Genomic DNA, 14,651 nt, shown 5'->3' on the forward strand with positions numbered 1-14,651 from the left:
AAAAAGAAAAACCTCAGTAATACATAGCATGACAGCTAGGATCATATATATACATATCAAAGAGAAAAAATGGGGAATTATTTAATCACTCATCCTTCTAGGGCTTCCAAGGCATTTGTCACAGTTGACAATATCGTTTTGGTGGGTTACCCACCTTCCATGCAGTCCATGAGGAAGGTGGATAACACTGTAGTATTCTACTTGTGTCCCCTAGCACTGAGCATCATTTTCTGTCTTCCTTACAAATGAATACAGGGCTGCAGGTCACTCTATAAATTCACTAGGATCATATCTAAATAAACAAATAAATATCTCAATAACAATGGCAAACAATTCTGTTGAGATGGCCCCAGAGGGGACACTGCAGACGATAAAGAAAGTGCTGGACTTAGCTGGATAGGTAAGTTATGGTGATTATCAGATATTCGGTAATTGCAAACGATATAGAAACATGGTGCGATTTGAGCTAAATGCGATGCGTTTTGAATTAAAAATGTAAAAACACATGCGACCATAGCACGAAGGGCCTTATTCTGATCGGTGCGGCCAGATCAGAATATGCGGCCAGGACCGTGCATGCGAAACCCCGCCTTCCATACGGATCGCCAACTCCGCCGTACGCGGTAAGAAGCTGGCCGAACGGACCGCACGTGTATTTTTCATGGAATACGCCTCCTCCATCTCAGGGAACCTCCCCCATCATTCGATGGTCGCAGACCATCATCGAATGCAGGACCGAGTGGTCCACCAGCTCCCGCAACCTCAGACCACACGGACATTTTTCCATGCAAAAGCAGAGATCTGGGCGGGCAGCTGACATCCGGCGATGTCATATGTCCGCCCCCTACACATGCGTCACGGCCGCATTACCATGCGTACGCCCAGCATTTGCATGGGAATGCCCATGAAACGCGGGGCGTATGCATATGGTAATGAGCCCAAATAGCCCTTCACGCCCCTCTCCACCCCCTGTTCGGAGTGTTCACATTTCATGCGGGATTTGGTCGTACGCCCCGCTCGCACATGCGCAGAGACGCCTCTGCACATGCGCAGACACAAAACATCGGCGGTACGAACGCACGCGGATATTACCGCACCAACCAGAATAAGGGCCCAAGTATGGTTACCATTACTTTCTTCTGTGTTCTACAAGTAAGATTAGTTCAGCCAATCATAACTATTTATTCAGCCTTCAGCTATTCAGTGCCTTCTTCCAACGCAGGGCGCCTCGACCTGCACATAGGGAGCAGCCAAGACCACAGTGTGGAGGTCACTGGTGTTAGTCCGTGCCCCCAATTGTTAGACACTCATATCTGTTTGCTAATCAGTTTATGTAGATACCCAAACAGCTCTACCGGATCCACAAACCTTGCCACTGCTGCTGGTGTGATAGCAGCCTGCCATGAGCTATATGACACTCCATTCTGTGTAATGTATTTCTTTATCCATACCTCTCAACTGTCCTGATTTTTGCGGGACAGTCCTATTGTTTTGTCCCATGGTGGGGGGGAGGCAGTTAGGAGTCCCACAGCCACTTGTGATGCTGTGCACCTACAGGAGTTTTGATCCTGCAAAGGTGGGCCACTTCCAGGTTTTTTTCCATGACAACTTTAAGTATCCAATATGCCTCTGCTAACCTGGTACATTAGATCATCAGTAGTATTTCCTACAGTATTAACTTCTCAGCTGGGAGCAATATATTTTTATATGGTCTTTAGTTAACTCTTTGAGTGCCAAGGGAATTTGTCAAAATAGGGGTGAAAATTGGCAAGCAAACATTTTATTCATCATACTGACCTGTAATGTTAACCTTATATAGGAAATATTATCTTTTTTCAGGCAACATTTTTTATTTGAATTTATATAACAAATGTGAGTGACACTGGCATTTTTAGCAGATGTTTTGAACATCGTGCACAGCGATGTTGGCACTTTGTCAAAATCACATTACACTCCTGCCTCCAAAAGATGGTGCTGAAAATGTGGCAAAGTAGCCTAATAGTTACTGGGAGCACTGATATTAGTTCCTCAATTGCACTGTGAACTCTAAGTAAACCCACCATAATAGGTGCTACTATGAATTATAATCCTAATGATATTGCTGATGGCAATGTCTGAAAATAGAAGTGAGCAGGGAGTTCCGAACACAAGTGATATACATAATGTATACACAAGGCTACATGATGAAAAGCAGCGTAACAATGTAACATTCATGTCCCTACATTTCTATAGTTGATTTAATATTTTATGATATATACAGCTTTAAAGTAATTATGTGTGCATATAATCAATAATTGAAAAATAGTTGAATTATAACTGTATGTTACAAATAAAAATGAGAACTTTTTAATTTTCTTCTGATCTAGACATGAGTGCTCAGATGAGCATACACTGTGCATTTATACCAGCCCAAGGGAATTCTTCACATCTGTCACCTACATTTCCAAGAGATGAACTTGAAAACAACCTCCAAGTAGTGAACACTCCGGCTTTACCTTAGAAATAAGGTCAGTCTCACCCCTGAACAACCGTGCAATGAGCAACCAGGGTCCTTCTGTATTTGACTACTGTTATAGGGGCTGAATGCGCTCACGATGTTGGACACAGTAGACAGGGCCGAAACTAGGATTTCTGGCACCCGGGGCAAACAAGTAAATTGGTGAGATGCATGGTCTCAGAAATCTCTTGTCCTGGGCATCATTATAGGAGTGTCACAGTCATGTCTTTATACTGTTTGCACACTCAGGAACACAATTATTTATGTTGTTCTTCATACTCTGATGGGGAATCTGTATCTATCATGGGGCTGGTGCAAGTTTTGATGCTGCATCTACAAATGCACCAAGCAGTATTTGACTGTCTAAAGACACCCTGTCCTTGCCTATGGAGGAACTAATGTAAAGGTGTAAAGGAGAATATAATGCGCAGGTCCTCAGGGTGTGCTCGAATCTTTGTGAACATCAAATTCTTTTGAGATTCTGTAAAAGCACATTGGGACAAAGAGGCAAGAGTAGGTGGAACCTACTCTTATCGCAGACAAAGAAGCGTTCCATCAGAATCATAGGCGAATCTAGGGGGTGGTCCGGGGGTGCACAGGACCACCCATTAGCCCACTTTGTAGCTGAGGGATGGGGCTTTCCAACGAGCCCAGCCCCATGACTCTAGCCCCCTGGGAACCAGAGATACGGCCAGGCAAAGCTGGAACGTTTTCCCCATAGTATAACATGGGACCCGCTAATTCTGACCCCCACCCAGTTCAACGGCTGCCAGTTCCCCCTTCGGCATCACTGAAGCTCGAGGTTGATCTCAGTCGACCCCAAATCGCTGGGCCTTCAATCTGATATCAGGCTGGATCCATATGGGTTAATTGGTTTCAGGGATATTGAGGTTAAACCATTTTTTTTTTCATTTCTTAAATGTAATTTCATGACTGTTTATGTTCTTTGAGGGCAGATTTCTCTGGAACCAAACAGCCCGGTTTCATGGGACCAAAATCATTCAAAGCCAACTCAAAAGTTCTGCAATATGATACTGGTCTCATGTAAGTGGGTCAGTTGGTTCCGAAGATATAGCTGGTTGGTTAAAGGGGGGTAGGGAGAGGGGAGTGGTTGTCTCTCCCCCTCACACCAGAAAATGCAGGGACTAGGCTGGTGTATAAGGGGTCAGCCTGGGAATGTCCCTGCATAATCCTGGGACCATATTCCCGGGTAAATCCCTGCATTTTCTGTTGTGAAAGGGGTATTATTTCAAACAGCCGTGACCTGCAGTGCTCTGAATACAGCCGGGCAGGCCCCTGCTCTCTGCCCAGCTGTCAATGACTGTCACCCCTGCAGCTTCTGCTCCGATTCTTCTCCCCGCTTTCACCTCAGCCCCCCCCCCCCTAATCATCTGGTGCCGGCACCTGGCGTGCTCCCCCGACGTCACGAACAACAACAGCGCGCACAATATTTCACATGTCCACTCGGCTAGAGGGGACACCAGGAGGGGAGTGGGAGCGTGCTCTGCGCTGCGCTCTGCGCTCTGCTCCTCTCCCCATAGAAGCAGCTGCACCGCTCTTCATCTCTCCCTGCAGCAGCAGCGAAGGCTCATATAAAAATTTACAGTAAGTGGCACTTTTGGGGGCATTGCTTAAGGGATGCTATAATGGGCGGTATGTGGGGGCATTACGCATCTGTGTGGCTTAATGTGTAAGGGGCATTACGGTGTGCAGCATCATGTGTAAGCGGCATTATGTGTGCAGCATCATGTGTAAGAGGCATTATGTGTGCAGCATCATGTGTAATGGGTACTATGGTGCGTGGCATCATGTGTAATGGGTACTATGGTGTGCGGCATCATGTGTAATGGGTACTATGGTGCCATCAAGCAAGAACCCCCTAGGAATGAGCACGTAGGTAAGTAACACTTATGTGGCAAATATGTAATGGGCATTACGGTTTGTTATATAGTATGTAATGGGCATCATGATGTGTGGCACAATGTGTAATGGGCATTATGGTGTGTGGCCTTATGTGTAATTGGCATTACGGTGTGTGGCTTTATGCGTAATGGGTATTACGAGTTAGCTAAAATGTGTAATGGGCATTACTGTGTATGGTCTAAAGCAGTGGTAGCCAACCCTAGCCCTCGAGAGCTACCAACAGTTCACATTTTCCAGACAACCTAGCTGCTGCACAGCTGCACTCATTAATCACTGACACATTTTAAAAGATCCACAGATGGAGCTAATTAGCTCACTTGTGATTCTGTGAGGAGACCTGGAAAACATGCACTGTTGGTAGCTCTCGAGGACTAGGGTTGGCTACCCCAGGTCTAAAGTGTAATACCACACCCCTTTTTGTGATGCCACGCCTCCTTCCCATGAGGCCACACCCCCTTTTTGGCGCGCGGCTACGCCGCGCAAAGTTACCCCTACTATTGTATCTATATCTGGGACCACCCATTACCACAATTCTAGATTCGCCTATGATCAGAATCCAACTCAAATTTTGATTAGCAGGAATCAGCAATACATAACAGTATACACCAACACAATCCGCAAACGAGAAATCGATTTAAGCTGGATCAACTTTAAGGTACAGTCACTCTATCTAGAAATAACTGTAGGCACTATAAAGCATAGTGGGGGTGGCGGTGCCCAGACATGGGAACATCCAGTGTTTCATGGGCATTCCCATGTAAATGAGGGAGTGACGCATGTGCCAGGGGCAGACGGCTGACATCACATGATGTCAGCTGCCCGCCCTGTCTTCGGTCCAGAGTCCACAAACCTCTGATATTTGTGAGCCCTGGAGAAATCATTTGATGGTTTCGGCGACCATCTAATGGTTTCTCCAGCAGCGGGCACATGCGAGGGGATGTGTTTTCATAACACATCCCCTCATATGGTAGCGAGGGGATACGGTGACGGCGAGGTGGGGCAATTCGACGCAACATCTGCTTGCTAAGCTGCAGGCTTCGCAGCTTACCGAGCAGATCAGAATAAAGGCCATAGGGCCTTATTCTAGTTCACTCTTTCTGACAAAATCCTTCTTAGATGGACAAAACCATGTGCACTGCAGGGGGGCAGATGTAAAATGTGCAGAGACAATTAGATTTGGGTGAGTTATTTTGTTTCTGTGCAGGGTAAATACTGGCTGCTTTATTTTTTCACTGCAATATAGATATCACTTTGAAGTAAAACTCCACCCAAATCTAACTCTCTCTGCACAAGTTACATCTGCCCCACCTGCAGTGCACATGGTTTTGTCCATCTAAGAAGGATTTTGTCAGAAAGAGTGAACTAGAATAAGGCCCATAGTCACATTGTGAAATTAATAAAGAACATCTTTTTTGTGTTTTTGTCCAGCGTTAATAAGAGCTTAGCAAATCCTTAAAACGTTTACTCCTCACACTGCTATCGGTACAATTAGGTGAATGGCACCATGTTGCAATTAGCTTGACTATTATTGTTTTTCAATAGTGTCAACAGACTTAGGCCCCATACACACCAGAAAGATTAATGCAAGATTAGGGTACAATTCGTCGTTCGTAACGACGGTTGTGCATGAATCTTATCACTATCGTTTGTTTTTTACTCACGATTGTGGTCGTTAACGATTGGATGCGCGCTCCCGTCAGCTCGTATGTCGCATTGGCGGTTTTGCCTCCTGCAGCAGAATCAGCCGATCCGCCCGCAGATTGTGTGTTGATCATATGCACATCGTTAGCACATTGAGTGTGCTTCCGTCGTCGCGACCATCCATCCGATCCGTGTTTTCGCGCGAGTTCCTGGACACTCCTACCGCAGCCATATTGCCCCGTGGATGCAGCAGCGAGGGAGCACACTTCTACTGCGCGCACCTGACAGCAGGTAAGCAGGCCACCGCTGACCTCAACACCCCACCTGGGTCCCCGCTGCCCATACCAGGCCACCTCTGACCTCAACACCCCACCTGGGTTTCCCCTCTGGTAGCCCGGCCCTTTATTTACATTCCAAAAACGACCGTGACCAGTGCACTCACGATGCACTCACGATCCGCACATCCGACTGTCGTACGACCATCATGTGCGATGTCGTATCGTGAGTACATCGTTAGTAAATCGCATGGAACATAGAACACGATCGTTAGCACATCGTTAAAAGGCCACGGGAGAGCGCCGCAGGAAAGTGCACACAAAATCGTTAGCCGATCGTTAGACGATCCTGATCTTTCTGGTGTGTATGGGGCCTAAAGTAGACCAATTCTATATAACATGAAGGAGGAACATTTTGTAAGCCAAATATAACATATAAGAGCTCAGAAAACAGCTGTGACAAATTTGTTTTTATCTAAATGTAATTAAAAGAAGCTATTTACATAAATTACTGTTTTCTGTGTTTTTGATTATAAAGTACTTGTATAGGCATAGTAGAAAAAAGAAATTTACTGTTTGCAAATGTTCTACTTAGAAGAAAGACTACTACCTCAAGGAAAGTGGAGTATTCTTGTCTAGAATTTTTCTCCAAAATATTTATAGTCCTGAATTGGTTAATATATTACATATTGGGGATTATTCTGATTCACTCGGAAAGGCACAATCACTCGCTAATGGACAAAACCCATATGCACGGCAGGTGGGGCTGATGTAACATGTAGAGAGAGTTAGATTTGGGTGTTTTATTGTTTCTGTGCAGGGTAAATACTGGCTGCCTTATTTTTACACTGCAATATAGATATCAGTTTGAAGTAAACCCCCACCCAAATCTAACTCTCTCTGCACATGTTACATCAGCCGCACCTACAGTGCACATGATTTTGTTCATTACAGAGTGAGCTTGCCTTTCTGAGTGAATCAGAATAACCCCCATTGTCCTAATCTATCAGACTGAAGACAAACATACGGACATATTTTTCTAAATAATTTTTACTAAAAAATAATTTCTCATTATTATATTAGCACCAGAATGCAAATTAGCTGCAAGTGTGGCTAATGTCTGGACACAATTTCAGGGTATTTTTTGTGAAATAGAAGATTCATATTGACAAAGTTTTCTCTTAAACTCTGCCCCAGATGCGATAATTTATACATCCCTCTGATGTATTCAATTATGGCATCAAAGGCTTTTTACCTGGGCTGTAAAATTGTGCCACAGCTTTCCGACTAAGTGGCATAGAGGATAGAATGGGAACGAAAATTAGGGTGAAGAAATTGAAAGCAGTGTGGGCAGAGATACACTATATGGACGTCTGACCATTATACCAATAGGTATTGTAACGGCATTGTATTCAAATACATATGGTTTAATAGCCTTTGGCAGCCATACAAGCTTCCTCTGCTTTTGGAATGCTTCCACAAGATTTTGGAGTGTTTCTGTTTGAATTTGTGCCCTTTCGTTCTGTAGAGCATTTATGAGGACAGCCACTGATGTTGGACGAGCAGTCAGGGCACTGTGCAGTCCAGTGAAGTTCTCCCACACCAAACTCATCAAACCATGTCCTCTTAGTCCTTGCTTTGTGCTCTGGGTCATAGTCATGCTGGAATAAAAAAGGGCCTTTCCCAAACTGTTGCCACAAAATTGGAAGCATAGCGCTGTTCAGATGTCTTGGTAAACTGAAGCATGAATTAAGATTGCCTTTCACTGGGGATAAGGGACCTAGCCCAAATCTGAAACAACAGACCCATACCATTATTACTCCTCCAACAAACGTAACAGTTGGCATAATGCAATCAGGCAAGTAATGTTATCCTGGCATCCGCCATACCTAGACTCACCCATCTGATTGCCAAACAGAGAAGCGTTATTTGTCCCTCCATAGAACACATCTCCCCTGCTCTACAACACCATTCCATTAAGCTCCTGCCACATAGTTTATGGGCTTACATTAATGCCAGTGGAATTTTGAAACTCTTCAGCTATAGAATCAGCAGACCGTTGGTGACTTTTACGCACCATGCGTTGACCCTGCTCTGTTTTTTCAGGCGGTCTTCTGCTTTATGGCTGAGTTGCTGCTGTTGCTAAGTGCTTCCACTTTCTAATATTTTCACTTTTACAATATACAGGAGGGATGACATTTCACAAACTGTTGTATTGCAAATATGGCTTCCTATGACAGTACCATGCTTGAAGTCATCAAACTCTTCAGAAAGACCCATTTTCCATCACAAATCATTGCAAATGGATGTTGCATGACTAGGTGCTTGATTTTAATTTTATTTATTATTATTATTATTATTATTATTATTATTATTATTGTTATTATTATTTTTTAACAGTTTCTTATTTAGTGCACACAACATATTCTGCAGCGTTTTACAGATAATATTTGAACATTCACATCAGTCCCTGCCTCAGTGGAGCTTACAATCTATATTCACTACCACATATACACACACACAGACATTTTAGGGTTAATTTGTTAGGAGCCAATTAGCCTACCAGTATGTTTTTGGATTGTGGGAGGAAACCAGAGTACCCGGAGTGAACCCACGCAAGTACAGGGAGAATATACAAACTCCGCACAGTTAGAGCCATGGTGGGAATCTAACCCATGACCTCAGTGCTGTGAGGCAGTAATGCTAACCAATACACCATCCGTACTGCCCATTACTTATTTTGTACACCTGTAAAAACGGGTCTTATTAAAAGGGCTGAATTCAACAGTTGCTGCCAAATACTTTTGTTTATATAGTCTATAAATTATTATTTCATCATTATCATATATTTCAGAGTTAGAAAGAAGTAATTTTTTTTTTCTTTAATCAGAGATCACTTGCTGGGAAAGTAGCTCTGATCGGTGGCTTTTAAAGAGACAATACTGGCAATGGAGTGATAGATGTGAGAAAATACATTCCACTTGTGGATATAATAAATGAATACACATGTGCATTAGAAAAAGAGAAATTGGAAATATGCAGTGGTGGTTTTACCTATAAGCTGCAGGGCTGCCGCCAATGGAAATATGCACTGTTAGGATGCCCTGTATTGGGTATGAAATGCAATGGTTACCATGCACATACCACATTTGCCATGTAAGCATAATTGGTCGCATCCACTTGTGACCCACTGCCATGACGCATTGTGTCATGTAGAGAAGGAACCAGGTGCACCACTACCATTACACATTACAAAGGGCAGTGCTGCAGCAGCCTATGTGCTCCAACCCCTCCCTCATCTTCTGTTTGGGAAAGACAGACGCACTTGCCAGTGCCATGATGAGCAATCACACAAACTGGAGCTCTGTTGGGGGCCACATAGATTGCTCTGACATGCAGCATCTCTTGTTGTCAGTCTTCCTCATAGAGTTAGAGAGAGAGAAGAGAATCAATGAGTGATGTGGCATGCACTTTCATTGAGCAAGGCTCATGGAATGAATTATCACCTGCTTACTGGCAGTTAAAATGGATTATTTTTAACTTCCTCATCATTGTGGCTTTAAGCTCCCTATGACCAGGAATATTGTTGGAATATTCTTAGTGGGAGGCGCAAGACAAAATCAGCAGGTGGATATGATGTAAGCAGCGGTGTAGCTAGGTGCCACGGTGCCCGGAGCAAGGGTATGTTCCCCTCCCCCATCATGAATTGAAGCATGGTTAACATGTGGTGGCATGTTACATTTAAAAATAAAAAATCTTTAAAATACACATATGACATTTAGGGGCCCATTTATCATTAAATATTTGTGGCTAAATCCACAAAAACACCCCTTTTCGGGGGTTAGCCACAAATATGAAGCATAACCTGAATGTATCAGGAGTGTCCGCAGCAGGAAATTACGATCCCTGCCGTAATCCCTCCTGCACCGCATCCCCCATAGGTTACTATGGGGGATGCAAATCTGCCCGATGTATCAACATTGGACCGCATCGCTTTGGGTCCCTAGACTGCCGCCATTCCGAGATGCAGGTAGCCCATTGTAGCCAGGGCAGTGCAGTCAGTGGGTGATTAGCACTGACCATACATGCGCACAACCCCAGGCATATGGCTGAGCGCATTGCAGGAATGCCCTGTCCTGCAAGTGCAGGATGATACATCCCGAGATAGGATCGCATATTACAATGCGATCCACGGTGTTAATATTAAGCCAAGATTGCATTGTTTATGCGATCCTTAATAAATGGGACCCTTAATATAAATGTATTTATTTATTATAGTAGTAATTTATATTGTTATTGATTATATAAATACCCAACACCCCCTCCCCACCCAATTTGTAGCAGGCTTCCCACACCCACTTCCCCATTACATATAGATGTATTTAGTGACACCCCCCACCAACCCCCACTCCCCCATAAATGATTACTATTATTAAATGCCCAATGCTACTATTATTAAATGCCCAATTTGTGTCACACAATAAAACTCCATTTGTACACACAAAATTACAATTTAATAACAACTTAATAGCAATTCACAATAAAATCAATTGATTTCATGCATGCAAGCTAAAAATGTAAGAATACAGTTATAAGGGTACATTTAATTACCACAACACTAAGTGCTTATATTTGGAAGGCCTTAATAATTACCAATACTGGTCACGATGGATGCAAAACAATTTGCACAGAAGTTACAGCAACTTGCTGTCAGTCCCAAGTGCGAGCAAAGTGTCCCAACAGTTGGCAGGGGGGATTTTGGAACTCACAATGAGTTTGGTTGGGTGTGTAATAATTACACCTGTGAGCCCCTGTTTGGAATTGATGGGGGCAGCTTATGGCACTCCATTAGTGGATAGAGTCCAGAACAGGGGGGGATGAGAGCGTGCACAGATGCAGTACTTACTGGCTTTCTCAGATGGTATCAGTCCGTCATCAGCGTTGTGATTCAGCGGGTCAGCCACTTGGTGTGCACGGAGCCTGCTGACACCTTGCGGCGCCTGTCTATCTCCGAGCTGTATAACCGGCCGAGTGTAGGCTGGAGTTTGACTGGTCACAGCGGCTGCGTGCGGTGAGATCTCTCTGTGTGCTCCTATTGCAGGATAACTGCGGGACTGGGCTGTGTGTGTACTCCACAAGTCCAGCACCTGCACTGACGGGACCATAATGTGGAGGCAATTTGGGGGTTGCAGGTATCAGCGGCAACTTGCAAGTCTCTCCAGTCCTCAGCCTCAGGTAATGGGATCCTCAAAAAAGCGTTTCGCCGCGCTCAGGGCAGCTTTTTCAATTCTGAATTCAATTCAATTCAGAATTGAAAAAGCCGCCCTGAGCGTGTCGAAACATGTTCCACTTGAGGGCGGCATCCCTCTACCACAGGGCAGCCATTTTTTCACGGCACATAACAGTCAGTCCCTAGCGCTCATATTTTGCTCTTGTACACAATAAAACTCACCTTTCTGCCAGCCTCAGGCAGGCAGCAGCACTGTATAACGTAACGTGGCTCCCTCGCTCTCCTCAGCCTCCTCCAAGCAAGTTATGCGCTTGGGAGTGCTGAGGACGGTGGAGTACAGGGAGCCTGTGAGGGAGTGTACTGATATCTTCCCAGCCGTGGCTCACAGCAGAAGGCGGTGGGCGTAGCTGAGTAGTCAGTACATAGAGTTTGGGTGGTGACCACGGGTAGGCAGGCAGGCAGGCAGGCAGGCAGCCGGACGGGCAGCACACAGGAAGAACGAGTTTTGGAGGACAGTTTGCGGTGGGCACTGCCCTGCCCCCACCCGGCGCTCATGCTCCACTGGCTCCGTCCTCCCTACGCCCCTGTATATAAGTGTTTTACTTACATAGCTTTACTCTTGTTATGCAAGACTTAGGGCCTAATTTTGGTTCACTCTTTCTGACAAAATCCTTCTTAGATGGACAAAACCATGTGCACTGCAGGTGGGGCAGATGTAACTTGTGCAGAGAGAATTAGATTTGGGTGGGGTTTTACTTCAAAGTGAGATCTATATTGCAGTGTAAAAATAAAGCAGCCAGTATTTACCCTGCACAGAAACAAAATAACTCACCCAAATCTAATTCTCTCTGCACATTTTACATCTGCCCCCCTGCAGTGCACATGGTTTTGTCTATCTCAGAAGGATTTTGTCAGAAAGAGTGAACCAAAATAAGGCCCCTATTGACTATGACACAAGATTGATGTGATTATTGTTTTTTGGACTTTATATTTTTCAACCCATTTTCCACCTTTAAGTTAAACATTTTAGAGAGAAAATGACCATAGAGAAATTGTTTTTGGGGAAAGGGGTAAGTAAGAATGTATTCATTCCCAGATTATAAATGAGATAGTATAGAAGGGCAATTATTTATTTATTTAGGTGGGGGCACTGTCTCCGATGCGTCTTCATGGAGATGCATAGCTCAGCCCTTATTGGCTGAGCTATGCGTCTCCATGGGGACACATGGCCCAATTGGTTCTCCAAGTCCCAGCATGCGGGGGAGGTCTGCTGGCACTTGTAGTTCTCCTGGATAAAACAATGTTACGTATGTGAGTTTTAACCCTATCAGGCCGGCATTCACTAACCATGGACGCCGGTGAACGCCCCAGGCTGACCAGCCACGGTGCTCATGTTTCGGCCGGGGGACCTTATGTAAAAAGTGTCCCCCGGCTGTGGCATGACACAGTGGGCTGTTGGAGCCCGGTGCTGGTTTCAAAATACGGGGGACCGACAGATTTTTTGTCCCTCGTATTTTTGGAACCAGAGTCCGAGAGTCCGGGGCTGGTTTCAGAAATGCGGGGGACCTGGACCCTCCTGAGCTGGTTATGCTCAGGAAGGGGGACCCCCATTTTTTAACACAGGACCGTGCACAGATCTTAATGATCTGTGCAGGGTTCTGGCCAATTTTCATATCATAACGTGGTCTGTGTGGCGATTTTTAGACACATTTTCCCGAAATTGCATTTCATTAAATATGCGAATTGTATACTTTTCAATGGGAAAACATTTGGATGCGAGTTCCGGCGCAAGTAAAAATAGCACTTTCAGAAAGTGTGATTTTGCGGCAAAATCTCATTAAATATGCGATTTCGGACGTTTTTGGCGAAAATATCGCATTAATCTGCAAAACACTTTGGAAATGTTCTTATAAATTGCTGTATTGCATGGGATCTATTATTATTCCTATATTCTTTTTTTTGTGTCTTGTGATTTTACATAGTATTGATGGAAATAAGTTATTGACAGCAGAGTCTCATTTAATGCCATATTGCAATGTTAAAAAAAAAAAAAACAGCATGGGGTCCCCCTGAGTATAACCAGCCCTAGGCTCAAAGAACTGGTCCTGGTTTCCTAAAATCATGGGGCAAATCAAAAAGGGTTCCCCTTGATTTTACAACACCAGCACCAGGCTCAAGGGCCGGTCCTGGTTCCCAAAATACGGGGGACAAAATGAGTAGGGGTCCCCGAAACCAGTATTTCAAGAAGTATTTCAAGAACCAGCACAGGGCCCAATAAACCAGCAGGGTAATGCCACAGCCGGGGCGAGACTTTTCATACAGGTCGTCCAGGCCAAAGCATCCATCCCCTGACTGGTCGGCATGGGCAGGGATCCTGGGAAAGTGGGGACCCCCCCAAAGAAGGGGGGCAGCCCCGGGCTTCAGCAAAGGCAGGACAATTCTGGAGGGGGGGACCCCTTCTTTGGGGGGTCCCCACACTTCCCCAGGATTCCTGCACATGCTGACCGGTCAGGGGTGGATGCTTTGGAGCAGTGGTGGCTTCAGAGCTGGGACAGCAGCACAGTTCAAAAGTCAAATAAGGAAGCCACAGCAACTGTAACCAACTGCCATTCCAAACTGACTCAACGGCGGTTGGTATGGCTCCTCCACTTGACTTTTGAACTGTGGAGCCGCCACTGCAGATAGTAATGTGTCTTTGTGTAGTAGAGGATTTTGGGGCTTATTTGGCATTTGTCACGATTCCCAGCAGTATCAGGTCACTGACACCAGGGCAAATGACAGTTGACCATTTGATTTGAAATGCTGGAAAACTGCCAAAAACTTTCACTTAGATATTACCAGGTTTTTGTTCCAACCAGCCCAATCTGACAATGGATCTATAGATGTATGGCCAGCTTAATGCTACAACTTGAAGAATGAGAAATAACTTTTTCACTTTTATTTTTCCAAATTCATTTCGAACTCAAAGGGTTACTGCTTTAACATACTGTAAGTAAAATTTACATGGTGACTCGAGCGTACTTATGCCCACCCATAATTAAAATGTGTTTAGGAAAGATGCACAAGTCATAGTATTGACAATGGG

The 14,651-nt window shown here is 44.7% G+C and overlaps 1 protein-coding gene across 4 annotated transcripts in view; it reads left to right on the forward strand.

The window, feature by feature from the left end:
- Positions 1 to 14,651, forward strand: part of LOC146060609 (pinopsin-like) — a 251,475-nt gene that overhangs the window by 34,830 nt on the left and 201,994 nt on the right. For 2 of the 4 annotated variants that reach the window (XM_083174000.1, XM_083174002.1), the window contains one exon: positions 2,367 to 2,507. The exons of the other annotated variants lie outside the window; for them this stretch is intronic. The gene's annotated coding sequence lies outside the window, so the exon portion shown is untranslated. The remainder of the gene's footprint in view (positions 1 to 2,366; positions 2,508 to 14,651) is intronic. 4 annotated transcript variants of the gene reach the window in all.

This window comes from Crinia signifera, chromosome 2 (genome assembly GCF_055691185.1).
Source record: "Crinia signifera chromosome 2, ASM5569118v1, whole genome shotgun sequence".
Classification (NCBI taxonomy): domain Eukaryota; kingdom Metazoa; phylum Chordata; class Amphibia; order Anura; family Myobatrachidae; genus Crinia; species Crinia signifera.